Raw genomic sequence first — 18,627 nt, 5'->3', positions numbered from 1 at the left:
AGCAAACTTAAAAATTCAACTCGATAAAAGCGAGTTTTTAAAAAAGGAAGTCGCTTTCCTGGGGCATATTGTCACAGACCAAGGAGTAATGCGTAATCCAACCAAGATCGACGCCATCCGGAAATGACCGGTACCTAAAAATCAAAAAGAATTAAAAGGATTCCTAGGAATTTTGGGTTATTATCGGAGATTTATACGCGACTTTGCTAAAATCACGAAACCTCTTACTGCTCAACTTCGCAAAGGTGACCAAATAGAGCACACATCTCTATTTATTAAAACATTTGAACAGTGCAAAGAGCTACTTATCCAAAGTCATATCTTGCAATACCCCGACTTGGAACCACCATTTATACTTACTACCGATGCTAGTAACTTCGCTATCGGAGCAGTATTGTCCCAAGGAACAATTGGAAAGGATAGACCCGTTGCATTCGCATCAAGAACTTTAACGAAAAGCGAAGAAAACTACTCCGCTATAGAAAAGGAACTTCTTGCGATAGTTTGGGCCACAAAATACTTCCGACCATATCTATTTGGCCGTAAGTTTACTCTCTATACAGATCATCAACCTCTCACTTACGCGCTTAACCTTAAAACGCCGAACTCAAAATTGGTGAAATGGAGACTGAAACTCCTTGAATACGACTTTGAGATAAAACACCGACCCGGCAAACAAAATGTCGTGGCTGATGCGTTATCTAGACTACCTAACGAGAATATTTCTAACGAAGTAAGACAATCACTAGACAATTAGTTAAATCTTCCGAACCAACAGAGACAAGTACGAAAATTTGTCCCACAAGGAAAAATTCCTCGTGGCTTGTACACTTTACAACAATACCATCCACTCTGCCACGAAATTGAAACCCCGTGAAGTGTTTCACCCTTTTAGCATTGACAACCCTCTCGATATAGATTCGATACGAGCTGCCAGGGACAAATTTTATACAGAGACTACCCTGCAAATTGCTAAAACCCAAACAACGTGATTTTCATAACCGGGATCGAGAACAACCGCCCGTTCTTGAACCCGGAGAAACAGTTTTGAATCGAGTACAAGGAATAAGATCAAAAACCAGAAATCAATTCGAAGAAGTAAAAGTGGATACCAATCGAATTCAAGCATATACCGAACAAACTGGAAAGTTTCACAAAGCTAAATTGCGTAGGATCCGGAAGTGATTGAACACTATCTCTTTAATTACTGATCCTTCAACAATGAACTCCACACTAAGTGATGAAATGTTGGTGGTCCTGTGTCATCATCAGCTACTTGACATAAGGAACAAATTTATAGCCCGCAAACCTTTCAGGCCGACCAAAGAAGAGACTTACACCCAGCTGCAAATAGTCGAGAGACTATTTGAACTAGCAGCGGGAGTCGCAGTTACTAGAAATATGAGAAAGAATCATATACAAGCACTAGTTCGAGTTGTAGAGGAGCTCACCCAGCTCCTTAAGGGAGACCCGAATGACACCTCTGGGCTCGCCTAACTTTCGTTTTTCCTCTTTCTTTTAAATTTTAACAACAAAACTAATATATTTTTCATTCTTGTAGGAATTCGTAAACCAGTCAATCGACATAACCTGAAGACGAGCCGACACACGAAGCAAACCACGGACTTAACCAGTTCTCTTCTTTCAGCCCACCTAAAAACTTTTGTTCACCCTCCGATACACACTAAAGTCCCTTTATATTTTAGGCCCCGAAGAACCAATCAGAGCAGACAATGACATCCGACACGGTCTTCATTACTATCGTATCTTTGATCCAGATCAAAGATCTCATCCGGAATCCAGGGCTTATCACTATAAAGGTAGGAAATACTTTCATCAGAGTTGGTAACCATAAAATGATCCACAAAATTGATCTCGAAAATTACGAACCGCTCATGAAACTCTCCTTAACCCTGAGGGGACTGCGAACCTTTACTGATTCTATAGATGTTGTAAACGTCCTAGAAAATAAGTTCGAAACAACTAAAAAGTTATATCAAAATTTAGTTCCCCATACTAGGCAAAAGAGAGGTCTAGTATTTTTTTTAAGCAAATCACAGGAAACTTAGACAACAATGATTTGATAGAGATTTCGAAAACCTTAGATAATTTAAAGATTCACGGTCAAATCTTTACCAACGAGAATAACGAACAAGCGAAAATCTATATTCAATTACAGAATAGAATCAACCGTATCATTTCCGAACTCGAAAACCAACACAGTCAGCGTTAGGAACCACTGCTGGCATCACGCCATACTTGCCACGCTGGACTGCTGCATAAGCAGTTTTAAATTATAAAAGGGACTCACGCCACGCGGCTCGGCCTCTTTCTCGTTCAACGGTACAGTGCAGGTAGTTCTTTGATAGTCTCCACGGTATAGTGCAAGTAGTGCTTTGATAGTTCAATTAGTGAATATAGTGTGTGTGTTTAGGACTAGTATAACATTTTTTTAAAAATCCGTTACCGATGACAAAATCCATTTCTCAGATTAGAGACAACATCATTGAAAACCGATCAGAGTCGAGTTCTAACTTTAACTTTTTAAAAGAAATCATTTAAATCACATTTCGTCACCACTTAGAATCATTGTCAGAGGCCGTGCACTTGGCGAGACTAGGGATCATTTCAAAAGACATTCTCGCTCCGGAAGAACTAGACTTTGATGCCTCTCTTTTAAAGAATCAAGGAATTTCAATTCCTCAAATCGATAACAGCCAAATTGTATTTATAATAGAAATCCCAAAGCTTGGCTCTCAGAAATTCGATCTTTTCCTGCTAGAATTATTGATCATAGGGAATAAAAGTCTAAACCTGCCTGCTACCTACGCCATAAAAAACGACGAGGAAACATTCTTCGTTAACAACGACTGCCAACACGTCCAAGAATATTTCATCTGTGAGGTGGAAAACTTGAGAAATTACACTCAAGATAATTGCTTCTCCAAACTTTTAAGAGGCTCATCCGGTAGTTGCAATTTTAAAGAGGTACTCCAAACAACAAACATTAAACAGATTTTGAGTAATTATTTGGTGCTCAATCAAGTAGTTCAAGAAAAAATCACAACCAAATGTGGTATGCGAAACCGAACTCTGACCGGATCCTTTCTAGTCGAGTATCATAACTGCACCATAACGATTAATGGTACTAAATTCTCAAACGAGGAAACACTCAAGAGTGAATCACCACAAATTCGATCCCTAGATGGATTAAATATTGAAGCAAACTCGATAGAACCAGTAATAGATTTCAAAAAGCTAACTATAAAGAACAGACACCATTTGGAAAAATTCGTCAAAGTACAGAGCTACACATCATACACCTCGATCAGCCTATCCAGCCTCGGTATTCTAATAGGGTTAGCAATTATCTCTACCATTAACCAATCAGTCGATGTAACCTAGCAAGTAAGATCGAAAAGAATTAAGATTCATTCTACAACGAACCTCCGACTTATTCACAACACGTTGATTGCTAACTACGAGGATGTAGCAGCAATGAAATGAAATGCCGGAACCCGGCAGCCATGGCCAGGCGCCGGCCATAAGTTACGCCCAGGCTTCCCGGCCACATGAACAAACTCTTAGATCAACACACTATGGATCATTGCGACACGTGCCAGCCGCCGGCCTGAGTCATAAACCCAATCAGTGGAATTGCAAACATTGGGAGCTGCAGACCAGACGCTTTCCCAGGAAGACCTTCGTCGCCTTCATTAGAAAGCCATAACATAATTAATCGCCAGACACCGTACCAGGAAGACAGCTGGTGGATGCATTCCAATCTCTAGGTTAAATAGGGACCGTTCTGCAGTGATCGAGTCAGTATTATTCTTGTGTTAGATTAGTATTCATGTGTAACAAATTAGGTTAAGGTTTAATAAAGTATTTTTTTTTTGACTTAATCGTCAGGAAATGTACTAATTGGCGCCCGTATAAAAGTGAAAGTGTTGTGTTTAGTAAGATTGTCCCCTAAGGCATTGTGATCAACCACAGAGATACACTGTTAGAGGTTTGTGTCCTGCTGGAAAATAAAAAGTGCGGTCGAGTTCATACGTTAGAGTAGTGAAACGACAGGGAAGTGATCCGAAACTAACAATATCACAACTAGTGTTGTAGCCGTAGTAGAGGTTCCCAAGTACTTAAGGAAACGGGACTCCACCACTACTACCGAGACGGTTAGGAGCGCAACATTGACACGAGTAGGATTGATCACGAGGAAACCGGCCTCATCCTACTGGAAGTAATAGGATTCGATAACCATTCGATCAGCGACCACAACCGATAGATTCATCACTGTAAGAGGATTGGTGATTATCGGTACGGATCCCGCAATTGTGAGAGTCCCTCACAATGATCGGCAGTAGATTGTAAGTACTAAACATTTTTTATATATTGAAACAAGTGAAAAATAAATAAAGTGAAAACAAATACAAGAAGTATTATTACAAGAAACGAAGAAATAAATGCAAATAACGAATACAAATATCAAAGTTATTAAAAAGTGAAACAAAGATTTAAAATAATTCAACCAATTAATAAAAGTGTTAAACCTTCCACTCAAATTAAAATCGTTGTATTTACGAGAAAGAGTGTTTAAACATAAAAATTAAAGATTAAAATAATCAACGAACGCCACGAGCAACAAACGAACGCAAAGAGCAACGAACGCAAAGAGCAAAACGAACGCAAAGAGCAACTTATATTATTTAACATATTCTGTTATTCTGTTATTCTGTTATAATCTGTTATAATCTGTTATAATCAACGCACCCCCGAGCCGTGGCCAATCTGCGTTGAATCGCTGGGCGATACGTCTACCAGTAGACTTGTATCTGCCCTATGCTAAACCGATTAGCATAGCAAGTCCTTTCCACTGATGAGTAGGCTCGAATGTCCCGCTCCTCCCTATAACCCTTAGGGGGAAATAAGGAGTTTTCAGTTTCAAGTTTTGCATAGATCATGACACCAACTTGTCGTGGCACAGTTCTCCCACAAATCTCATAAATCTCGTTTCAACATTTCTCGGACTTCATCATAAAACAATATAACTTTCCGTCATAAATTAAACACTTTCTCAGCGTGACACAAAAACCCGAAACCTCCATCCAAATTCTTTGCCTACCAAAACATGCAGTCAGTAACGAAACCTTTTCCTTGTTTCCATAACCTTCTTAAAGTGCTTCCATATGCGCGCAATAAATTACACGCATATGCAAGACTCGAGTAGTTTACCAAACAACTCTAGCGCGTCGTTCTGCCATTCTTGTTTAACCTACCTACTTCCTATTTTCTGCTGTACTCAAAACTTAGTTCTTAAGTGTCAAGTAAAATAAAATTCATTCCTATTCGTAACTCCACACCGAGTAGTCGCGTTGTGAAGATATATCTCTGTATCCGAAGTCCGACATGCCTCATGGCTGACCGTGACGAGAGATAAGTGATTAAAGTGCGCCTTCGTATAAAATCCATGCGACAGAAGTGCAAAAGTCGTCCAAAAATAATAACCGTCAAAGTGCAGCTTAAGCTATGGGAAACGAATCGTCAACCCCGAAACCGGTGACTCACGAGCAGATCGTGAGTATCATCAACGCCAGCAACGTAAAAGAAAAAGTGCATAGTGAAAAAACCGCCAAATCGGTAGAATTAATCGCATACATTCTACTAACGGTGATATGTGTAGCCACCTTGTTCCTAGTGTATCGACTCATCGTCAAGTACGAGCGAATCAAAAATCAAAGGGTCGTTGATCGGGCAATAAGCCTAAATAACGTCACCACATCTACGGCACCAGCGCATTAATCGAAGAACAAGAACAGACAGTGGACAAAAGTACGCGAACATTTAGACGCTAAACATAGAGGGAGTCAAATTAGTGAAGAGTGAAGAAGAACGATTTAAGTGAACTGACAACATAAGACGAAATGAGTGAAAAGATGAAGATCTGGCTAAGCGTAGCAATTTTGCTAACATCATTAATAGTGGGATACCTTCTGTGGGTATTCCTAAAGGAAGAATTTAGTGACATTCACATCTTACGATGTTGAACATTTACACAACCAGAACCCGAACATAGTGCAATGCGTGTGTGTCAAACCGCTCGAGAAGCATCGGAAAGGTAGCATTGACCAAGAGCAGACATATGCCGATGTCAGCTGAAACCGCCGCTCTTCCAGAACCAGCACATGCAGCGAAACAACAGGTGGCGATGGACACTGGCAGTAAACGATAAGTAGAACAAATCTTTATAAATCTCCTAATGTTATGCCGAAAAGGGTCATTATTGAAAAAGTAGGAATTCTACTAAAAATAGAACAGCATTTTAGAAAATCTATAAATCAAAATATTTCCAGTAATACTCTTGACACACATTTTAATAAGGCTATCAATTTATTCGCTGAAATAGATGAGCTTCTTTTAGAAAACCAAGACGAAATTCCAGATAAAGAATTTTTTACTTTTACTAGACAATCAAGAAACGCAATAGAATATATTAAAGAAAGTGTCCGAGTTAGGAGAGTAACCAAAATTAATAATTTAAAACAAGTGGAAATGGCCACCGAAAATCCTTTTGATGCCAAGCTAGCTGCATCGGTCTTGATGCCATTCGACGGCGATGCCGAAAAACTTTCCGCTTTCATTGACGGTGTAAAATTTTTGAAAAAGGTGTATACCCAAGCACAACACGGAACGTTAAAGCTATTCCTTTTAACGAGAATTTCAGGTAAAGCCCGAGATGCATTACCTAACAATATCCAAGAGACTACTATTGATGCGATGATTGATCTCATCAAATCTGCCTGTGAAAGTAAAACTACTGCAGAACAGATATTGGCAAAAATTAAATCAGTCAAACGCGGATTGTCAAAACAACAATATTGTCAAGAAGTGGAAATTCTTTGCAATAAGCTTACCAATATTTACGTGAGAGAGAATGTTCCTCACGCGACCGCTAAAAAGTTAGCCACCAAAGCAGGTTTGGAAACTTTGATTAACAGTACATCTAACGAGACAGAAAAAATAATACTGCAAGCAGGAACATTTTCGACAATCGAAGAGGCAATCCAGAAAGTAAATGAGCTACCGGATAGTGTCGAGTCCAGTAACAGCATGAATCGTGTATTCCACGTAAATTCAAAAAGAATCATGCAAAAACGACAAACTCAGAACCGAGGGAACTATAATGTTGCTCCTCGTGGTTCCCATCAAAGTAATCAGCGTTACGGATCATACCCGATACGTTTTAATAACAATCAAAGTAGACCGTTCCCAAATAACAACAACTACCGTTACCGAACAGACAACCGTGGTCATGCACGCGGTTATCCGCGACAATTTAACAGAATATATTTTGCTGACAATCAATCGAGCTCACCAATGCAAAACGTTTTTCCCAATCCGCCCCCGGGCGTGCAAAGCCAAGGTTAGCATTTCGCAAACGCTAATACAGTACAACCACCGAATATGACTCAACCAAATCAACCTTTTTTTGGAACAGTAGGGCAGTATACACAATCAATGTAGCTGCCTCCAATTTCATTAATGTGCCAATTAGCGTATCTAATAAAAACTGTTCGTTCCTGGTAGATTCAGGAGCAGACATTTCATTATTGAAAACACGATGTATCTCACGTCCAATATCAATTAATCAAAATAATACTTGCGTTTTACGCGGAATAACACCCGGTGAAGCTACTTGCAGAGGAACAATCAATTGTTTTTCTTATATACAAAATACAGCTGTGAATAGCCTGTTTCATCTGATAGAAGACGATTTCCCGATACCAACTGACGGTATACTGGGAAGAGATTTCCTTACTACATACCGATGTGAAATAAATTACGATACGTGGATTTTAGCAGCATACGTAAATAACATCCGACTTGAAATCCCAATTTGCAATAATCTAAATGGGTCTGCGTGGATACCAGCTAGATCTGAAGTATTTAGATTGATAAACAATTTTAATGTTCATGGAGATGTCATAATTAATTCCGCTGAGCTTGCACCAGGCGTGTTTTGTGCCAACGCCATTGTGAATAGTTCCGCACCTTATGCTAAAATTATAAACACTAATGAATATCCTGTGCAACTTGCAAATTTTAATTTAAAAACTTCCAATCTTAACGACTTTTACATAGCTAAAATTGACTGTAATAATACAGATAGAATCGAAAAATTGAATGCAGAACTAAATTTTAACGATATACCTGCATCCGCCAAACAATCTTTACAACAATTATGTCACGAATACAATGATATATTTAGTTTAAAGGATGATTTATTAACGTGTAACAATTTTTATCAACAAAAAATTAGCCTAAAAGATAAATCACCGGTATACATTAAAAACTACCGGAATGCACAGTGTCACAAGGAAGAAATCTGTCGTCAAGTAGATAATTTAATTGCAAACGATATAATTGAACCTTCGGTGTCTAGTTACAACTCACCATTATTACTTGTTCCCAAGAAGTCAACTACTTCCGAAAAGAAATGGAGATTAGTAGTTGATTTTCGTCAATTGAACAAAAAATTGCTTGCGGATAAATTTCCTCTTCCAAGGATTGACGATATTCTCGATCAACTTGGCAGAGCCAAATATTTTTCGACGCTTGATCTCATGTCAGGTTTTCACCAGATTGAGATCGAAAAAAATTCCAGAGAGTTCACCGCGTTCTCGTTGCAGGAACGTGGACATTTTCAGTATAAAAGATTGCCGTTTGGACTAAATATAAGCCCAAACAGTTTCCAACGAATGATGTCAATAGCACTCAGTGGCTTGAGTCCCGAGTGTGCATTCTTGTACATTGACGATGTTATTGTCGTAGGTTGTTCAATTGAACACCATCTGAAAAACTTGAGGAATGTTTTCGAATGTTTCAGGCAAAGAAACCTGAAACTGAACCCTTCAAAATGTAATTTTTTCAAAGCAGAAGTTACATTTCTAGGTCATAAAATCACTGATAAAGGTATCTTGCCTGATAATTCAAAATTTGATGTAATAAAAAATTACCCACAACCTCAAAACGCAGACCAAGTTCGAAGTTTTGTAGCCATGTGTAATTATTACAGGAGATTTATTCCTGGTTTTGCAAATATTTGTTGTCCTTTGAACAAATTATTAAGAAAAAATACAGTTTTTGTGTGGTCAGAACAATGCAAGTCCGCCTTTGAAACATTAAAGACTATGCTACTTTCACCACAAATATTACAGTATCCAGATTATCAAAAACCATTTATATTGACTACAGACGCATCAGATTTCGCTTGCGGGGCAGTTTTGTCCCAAATGCATGGAAGCAATGATCTACCTGTTTCTTTCGCCAGTCGCGCGTTTACAAAAGGCGAAGCAAATAAGCACATCATTGAGAAAGAATTAGCCGCTATTCACTGGGCTATCATGCATTATCAACCCTACTTATTAGGTCGTAAATTTTTGGTGCGTACTGATCACCGACCGTTAGTTTACCTCTTTGGAATGAAGAACCCTTCTTCAAAGTTGACGCGAATGAGGATTGATCTCGAAGAATTCGACTTTGAAGTAGAGTTCGTCCCAGGTAAAAGTAACGTTGTGGCTGACGCATTGTCTAGAATTAATATTACATCAGATAAATTAAAGTCAATTAACATTTTACAAGTACAGACCAGGTCAATGCTACGCAAACCTTGTTTAGTCAACAATAACATACAAAGCAGATTACCGGAGCCTGATCAACTCCACGTGTATGAAGCAGTTAGCAATGAACAAATACATAAACAAAAAAAAATTGCAATTTTCATTACATCAAAATAAAAATAAATCAACTATGGCAATTCTTCTCGAAAAAAATTTCAAAACGAGTCTAACTCTAGCGTTAGGTCTCACAATTAACAATGTTAACTTGCCAGAAATATTTAAGCTGATTGAAAAGGGTACCCTACAATTAATGAAACAAAATAAAATCGAAAATGAGTGTATTGCTATTTCGACTAGCGATACCATATTTAATTATATAAGTATCAATGATTTCAAAACAATAGGAAATCAAGTTTTGAAAAATATTAAAATTATCATTTATCATCCTCCTAGAAAAATAAACAACCCAAACGAAATTCAAGCTATTTTACAACATTACCATAGTACACCAATCGGAGGTCATGTTGGTATTAACCGATTGTACAAAAAATTGAAAAATTTATATATTTGGTCAAATATGAAATATTTAGTTACTAAATATGTCAAATCCTGCGAAATTTGTAAAAGGAACAAACATTTTTCGTCGGTTCAAAGTAAAATGATAAAAACTTCAACTCCATGCAAATCATTCGACATAGTTGCAATAGATACGATTGGACCATTCACAATGAGTAGCAAAGGAAACAGATACGCAGTTACTATACAATGCGATCTGAGTAAATACGTCATAGCTATACCTGTTCCGGATAAATCAGCTGACACGATTGCCAGAGCAGTAGTGGAAGGATGTATTTTGATATACGGACCAATGAAAGCAATTCGAACAGATCAAGGTACAGAGTACAAAGGTATCTTTGAATCAGTTTGTAAACTGCTCAATATCGATCGCATTCTAGCAACAGCATATCACCCACAAACTTTGGGAGCGTTGGAAAGGAATCACAGATGTTTAAACGAATATCTGAGAATCTTTGTCAACGATCTTAAAGATAATTGGGATGAATGGTTATCTTTTTACTGCTTTAGTTATAATACTACTCCCAACTCGGAACACAATTACAGCCCTTTTGAAATAGTATTTGGAAAGCCCGTAAATACATTTGATCAGATAAATCTAGACCAAATCACTCCTATTTATAACCACGACTCATACGTAAATGAAATAAGATATAAACTACAGTTTATACACAATGAAATCCTAAGAAAAATCGAGAATGTCAAACTATCAAGAACAGAAGAAGCAAATAAAGATGTAACACCAACAAAATTGAGCATTGGAGATAAAGTGTATTTAAAATTGGAAAATAGAAGAAAATTAGATATTGTACAAGATGGTCCCTATATAATAATAGATCTAGATGAATCAAATGCTACTATAAAACATCAAACAACTGCTAATATTTTGAAAGTCCATCGAACAAGATTAATTAAGCAAAAATCCTGAAAAATCAAGAATAACAGAATGCTAAAACGACCGCATAAAGCCTATAATTTGTCTCAAAATTTAGAATGGTTACACCATTCTTCCTAAGGAGGGAGGTGTCGTGGCACAGTTCTCCCACAAATCTCATAAATCTCGTTTCAACATTTCTCGGACTTCATCATAAAACAATATAACTTTCCGTCATAAATTAAACACTTTCTCAGCGTGACACAAAAACCCGAAACCTCCATCCAAATTCTTTGCCTACCAAAACATGCAGTCAGTAACGAAACCTTTTCCTTGTTTCCATAACCTTCTTAAAGTGCTTCCATATGCGCGCAATAAATTACACGCATATGCAAGACTCGAGTAGTTTACCAAACAACTCTAGCGCGTCGTTCTGCCATTCTTGTTTAACCTACCTACTTCCTATTTTCTGCTGTACTCAAAACTTAGTTCTTAAGTGTCAAGTAAAATAAAATTCATTCCTATTCGTAACTCCACACCGAGTAGTCGCGTTGTGAAGATATATCTCTGTATCCGAAGTCCGACATACCTCAAACTCTTTCTACCATAATGCTTTGAAAATTCTGAAATATCAGAAAACTAATATGATGGACATAATTGAAATACAAGTTTTTATACAAAATTTAAAGATCAGTTGTTTAAAGGTGAATTGAAGAAATGTAAAATACGGCAGGGAAATATTCCGCGCCGACACGAAAGTCATGAACAAGGAAACACATGAATATTCTATTTGCATAGTAGTAGAAAGAGTTGCATGCCTGTTTATAAAAGTTAGTACTTAACTTGATTGCTCCGGATAATTCCCGTTTGTATTGGGGAACTTCGTATGTGTGCCAGTATAGGTTGTCTTCAAAAATATGGCGTTTTCTGGAATAAAGACAAAAATAAAAGGAAATGCTGGGCCGCACAGCTCCGCGGCCCACATATATTAGTATAGTGTTTATAACAATGTAATTTGCAATTTCTTATTCAGTATAAATAATAATTACTAGGTTCTACTTTATATGCTACAAGATAGATGCAGTTTTTTTCCCTTCCACCGTTTTTTAGAAATTCAAGTGTACGAACTTAGTCAACTATTGTTAGGTCATGCGACAGTGCCTAAATTCATGCTGGAAGCATGGCAAAATCAAGCGTGTGAATAGACAACAGTGTGATTATTTGGAGTCAGATAGGGTCACGTTGGATAGGATGGAGCCAGATAAGAAAAGGAAATATTTGAGACGAATATTTATTCAATTGAGGGGCCCAGAATCAAAGGGGTGTAAAGTGACCATTTGTCGATTTTGAGCTGAGCATTTCAAAAAATTCTTCAAGATTCAACCTGTCAGGAACTTTTATTAGACTATTTTTACGATGAATAGAAAAATTACAATAAATCGTTGAGAATTGGGTCGATTTTGAGACTCCATACATTTTGTATGGGATGAAAAATTGGTGAAAAACTTTAAACTACATTTACTCGAAAGTGAGATTATTTACATCCGTTTGCTACTAACCCTCTCAATCATTATTCTAATTATTAGTTTACTACGCCGCCTGACAATAAACAATAATCCAAGCTTACCAGTTTGGCACCTTGCCAGGGGAACTTGGCCTTGTATCTAAAGCTCAGGGATTAACTCCATGCCGTCAATAAGGCAAATTGTCAACTATATTCTTTTGTGATACTTTGACGGAATATTATTTGGAGTAATCTTCTGAGACACACAATCCGGGCAAATTGGATTGTCAGATAATCAGTGCCCTTTCAGCACCAGGTGTCACATCACGATCATTAATATACAGGAGTATAAAAACTACAAGATGTGATGGCCGGAAGAATACAGTGTCGAACAAAACAGCAAGACCACCAGCCGGCTAGTGTTCCTACTGCTTCGTCCGACACTGTAGGTAAGCTAACTCCCCCAACTTATATTATTTAACATATTCATTATTTAATCAGTATTTACAATTGAAAATTTAATCGATTCATTCAATAAATTATCTCTAGAAATGGCTCAAGACGCGACTGTTGATGACATTTTGAATAGAATATCTGCCTTGTAAAATGCTAACGCTGTAACAACAGAAGATTTAAGTGATCCACCATTTTTCTCATCTGGACCAAATGGTGAACCGATATCATTTGATGCAATTGAGAAGATTCCGGATTATGTTCGAGACCTTCCAGTTTTTACAGGAGACCCGAACGAAGTATCGAATTGGATAAGTGATGTTGAAGGAATTGTTCAAAGTTATAAACCAAAATCAACAAGTACGGTGAATGAAAGGAATAAATTTCACATTATTTGCAAAATTATTCGAAGAAAAATTAAGGGTGAAGCAAATGACGCGCTTGTATCGTCAAATGTAAATACAAATTTGATCGCAATTAAACGTGTTTTGTTAACTTACTGTGGTGAGAAACGAGACATCAATACATTAGACTATCAATTAATGGCAACGCAGCAAAAGGGACGTTCTTTGGAGGATTACTTTGAAGAAGTCAACAAAATTTTATCACTAATTGCGAATCAAATTAATTCAAATGGAAAGTATACACACCCAGAAGCGATCAAAGCACTCATAGAAATATACAATGAAAAAGCATTGGATGCTTTTATGAGAGGCTTGGATGGTGAATTTTTAGGTCAATTTTTGAAAAATTTCCGCCCAGAATGTTTAGCACAAGCATATGCGTATTGCATAAGTTTTCAGAATGTCTAGTTCAGGAAAAATGCAACAAAAATTCACAGGAAGGAAGAACATCGTACAGCACCCAAAAACTTAATTCCGGTAAGTACCATGAATAGATTACCACCAAAAATTCCACCAAGAAATTTTAGTGTTTTTCAGCCACAGGTACAAAGAATGCAATATCAACCAATGCAATATCAACCAATGCAACCGAGGTATCAACATCAACAAACTTTTAGACCTTTTCAGCCACAAAATCCATATCAAGTTCAAAGACCAATAATGAACGGAAATCCAACATTTACACCGAGACCACCACCAGTACCACAAAGAAGGGAAAGATCAGAACCAATGGAGATAGACCAGTCGATGAAGTCGAGACAGATAAATTATTCAAACAGACCCCAGAGTACCAATCAACCACCATTGAAACGGCCAAGATTGTACTTTGCCACAACTTTATAAAATCAAACTGATTCACAACCTGAAGAGAATGAAAATATTGAATTTGAAGATGAAATTGAAGATAACTTTGATCCACAACAATTCGAACGTTATCTTCGCATATATGAAAATGACTTAGTGAACGATACGGAGGAAGATGAGAATGTTGAATTTAATTTTTTAGAATAAATTCCACATTGCCATATTTTCTCTATGGTAGTGTTAAAAAACCATTAAAAGTACTAGTAGATACAGGTTCTAATAAAAATTTCATTCATCCACGATTCACGAAAATATATCATTCAGTTAAAAAACCATTTAATGTATCATTGGTAGGAGGAGACATTAAAATCACACGGTATTCACAAGGAAAATTTTTTAAACCTTATTCAGATCTTGTTATTAAATTTTATCACATGGAAGAATTAAAAACTTTTGATGCTGTTCTAGGACATGATACGTTGAAAGAATTAAAAGCAGTAATAAATGTTGCAAAGGAAAAGCTTATTTTACCAAATAAAAAGGTTATTCCTCTTCTTCAACATAAATTTCAAGCAGTAAATAAAATTCATATAAGGGATGATCATTTGAAAGATAATGAAAAGAAATTATTGAATAATTTCTTGAGTAATTATCAAGATTTATTTCAACCACCTGATGAAAAATTACCGTTTACAACGAGAATAAAAGCAACTATTAGAACAACTGATGAAAAACCTGTTTATATTAAAAGCTATCCATACCCACAAGCACTAAAAGGAGAAGTTAATAAACAGATTGAAAAATTGTTGAATGATGGAATTATAAGGCCTTCACACTCACCTTATAATTCACCTGTTTGGATTGTATCAAAGAAGCTAGATGCTTCAGGTCAAAGAAAATTTAGAAAAACAGAAAAATCAATTCCAAAACGGTTAGTGATAGGTATCCTATACCTGATACTGCCGCAGTTTTAGCTAATTTAAGGAGAAGTAAATACTTCACAACTTTGAATCTTGCATCGGGATTCCATCAAATCCCAATGTCGGAAAGACATCGAAAAAACTTCTTTTTCAGTAAACAATGGTAAATATGAATTTGTAAGATTACCATTTGGATTGAAAAATGCACCTTCAATTTTTCAGAGAGTAATGGATGATGTGTTGAGAGAACACATTGGTAAAATTTGTTATGTCTACATTGATGACATAATAATTTTCAGTGAAACACTTGAAGAGCATTTGAAAAATTTAGGAATTATACTTGAAACATTAAGGAAAGCTAATTTCAAAATTCAGCCTGATTAATCAGAATTTTTGAAAAACTCAGTAGAATTTTTAGGATTTATTGTATCCTCAAAAGGATTAAAACCTAATGAGAAGAAGATTGAAGCAATTAAAAAATATCCAGAGCCTACTAATCTGAAGGAATTGCTAGCATTTCTCGGACTTTCAGGTTATTATAGACGTTTTGTCAAAGATTATGCTAAAATAGCAAAACCATTGACAAACCTTTTAAGGGGGAAGGAAATGGTTAAGGATAACCATAAAATGATTACAAAACATAATTCGAAAACTTTCAAAGTGAAACTGAATCCTTTAGCGAAAGATTCTTTTGAACTACTTAAAAAGATTTTAACATCGAAAGATGTTTTGGCATTTCCAGATTTCCAAAAACCTTTTATTTTGACGACAGACGCCTCTGATAAAGCGGTTGGAGCAGTTTTGTCTCAAGACTTTCATGATGGTGAAAGACCGATTACTTTTATTTCACGAACATTAACAAAGACTGAAGAGAACTACGCTACGAATGAAAAAGAAATGATAGCAGTAGTTTGGGCATTAGGTTCTCTTAGAAATTTTATTTATGGTGCAAAGGTTAAGATTTATACAGATCATTTACCTTTGACTTGTACCATTTCACCAAAAAACAACAACCAAGTTGAAGCGATGGAAAGCTTATATTGAGGAGCATGATTATGAAATGTTATATAAACCATTGAAATCAAATGTTGTAGCAGACGCTTTGTCTCGTATACAATATAATTCACTAACACCTACTAGGAATTCGGCAGAGAATGATGATGATTGTTATATTCCATCCACCGAATCACCTATCAATGTTTTTCGTAATCAACTTATTTTTAAGATTGGTTTAAATTCAAGTTACCAATTAGAAATACCCTTTCCAAATTATAAAAGACATATTTTCATTGAACCATTCTTTTCGATAGATTTCTTAAAGTCTAAATTGAAGAGTTTCTTAAATCCAGGTATACTCAATGGAATTTATACTAGTGAACCAATAATGGCAACTATCCAAGAAATTTACAATGAACATTTCAATCCTAGAAATGTTAAAGCTAGGTTTTCCCAAAAACAAGTTATCGACCTGAGTAATGAAGAAAGACAATTGGAAGAAATCAAAAATATTAATTTATTTGCTCATCGGAATGCTAAAGAAAATGCTTTACAGATGTTGACAAGTTTTTACTTTCCAAGAATGAATAAAATTATTCAACAGTTTGTAAAGACATGCGAAATTTGCAAAACGGAAAAGTATGAAAGAAATCCTCAAAAGTATATTCATGTCAAAACCCTATTCCAAATTATCCAGAAGAAATTGTTCATATTGATATATTCATTTATGATCAGAATAATCTGTACATTTCATCAATAGATAAATTCTCAAAATATTTGAAAATCCGACCAATTAAATCAAAATCAATTCAAGACGTACAGGATGTTCTCGTATCATTATTATTTGATTGGGATGTACCATCACAAATCATTATGGATAATGAGAGTACATTTGTTTCGAACGTTGTTGAACAAAGAATTTGGAATTCAGGTATCGAAATTTATAAAACACCCATTCATCGATCGGAAACAAATGGACAGATTGAAAGATGTCATTCTACAATCAGAGAAATCGTTAGATGTATTAAATCAGAAAATACAGAATTACCAATTAATGACATTATACAATTGGCAGTACATAAGTACAATAATAGTATACATTCTTTTATTCAGAACACACCACACAATATTCTTTTAGGAGAGAATGAACAAAATCTAACATATGAGCAAAGAAATAGACAAAGAAACATGAGTTATGATAAAATTGCAGACATATTTAGGACCAAAGATGAAAAGATTAGACAAGATTTTAAATATCAAACTTTTGATCCAGGAACAGTAGCTTATGAAAAGATGCATGAGTTATCAAAGAAAAAGAGTCGATACAAGAAAATCATTATTAGTGAAGACCATGACACTTACGTTATAGACAGCTCCAATAGAAAAATTCATAAATGCGATTTAAGAAAGTTTCCTTAAATTCTTTTCTTTTCAGATTCACGATCTTTATCACCATATTTACCCATACTAATTCATTATTACATATCCATGACTTAACTAACGGATCATTAGCTATAATACCACTAGGTGAAGCAAAAATGAATATTGGATTCATAAGAATAATACACCCTATTGATTTGGACGATATTAAAGAAGTTATTCTCAAAATTAATAGAGATATACAGGTTCGAGATCACTGCAACAGTTTACAGGAATTAATCAGAATCAAAAACAAGAAACTTTATGGAACATTTTCAAAGATTAGACCATTTATCAGAAGAGTAAAGAGATGGGATGCATTAGGATCAACATGGAAGTGGATTGCAGGTTCACCAGATGCAGAGGATCTTCGAGTTATCAATTCGTCAATTAATTCGTTGGTCAACAATAACAACAACCAAATTATGATCAACAAAGCTTTGAGTGCGCAAATGCAGGGAATAACGGATGTTACGAATCAACTTCTTACAGGACAACATGATGCAGTCAATAATAATTCAATTGAGATAAGTCAACTGATTATCTTATCGAATTTGGATTTATTGCAGAATCAATTGGAAACTTTGGAGGACGCTATTCTTTTGGCAAAGCATGGAATACCAAGTAGTAAGTTGTTGTCAATGCAGAGTTTCAGTCAAATAGCAACAGTACTACAACAGCATGATATCTATATTTCATCATTTGAGGAATTACTTACTAAATCAACTGCACAAGTTGTGCTTAATTCGACACATATTGCATACATATTGAAAATTCCTCAACTGTCACGAGAAATTTATGAATATGATTACATTGATTCAATGATTAAGAATGGAAAACGTATCATTCTTCGTAATAACTACATTTTAAAGAATGAAACACATATATTTGAAACCAGTCAACCTTGCGATGAACATGATAATTATTATCTCTGTGAAACATTACCATTATCACCAGCAGAAGATTGTATTGATTTACTAATCAGAGGAAAACATTCTTACTGTGATTTTGAAAAAGTTTATGCGAATGGAATCATAAAGAGAGTCAACGATGGAAC

This window comes from Aedes albopictus, chromosome 3, assembly GCF_035046485.1.
Source record: "Aedes albopictus strain Foshan chromosome 3, AalbF5, whole genome shotgun sequence".
NCBI lineage: Eukaryota > Metazoa > Arthropoda > Insecta > Diptera > Culicidae > Aedes > Aedes albopictus.
The sequence above is the reverse complement of the archived record's forward strand: the minus strand, read 5'-3'. Positions refer to the sequence as shown.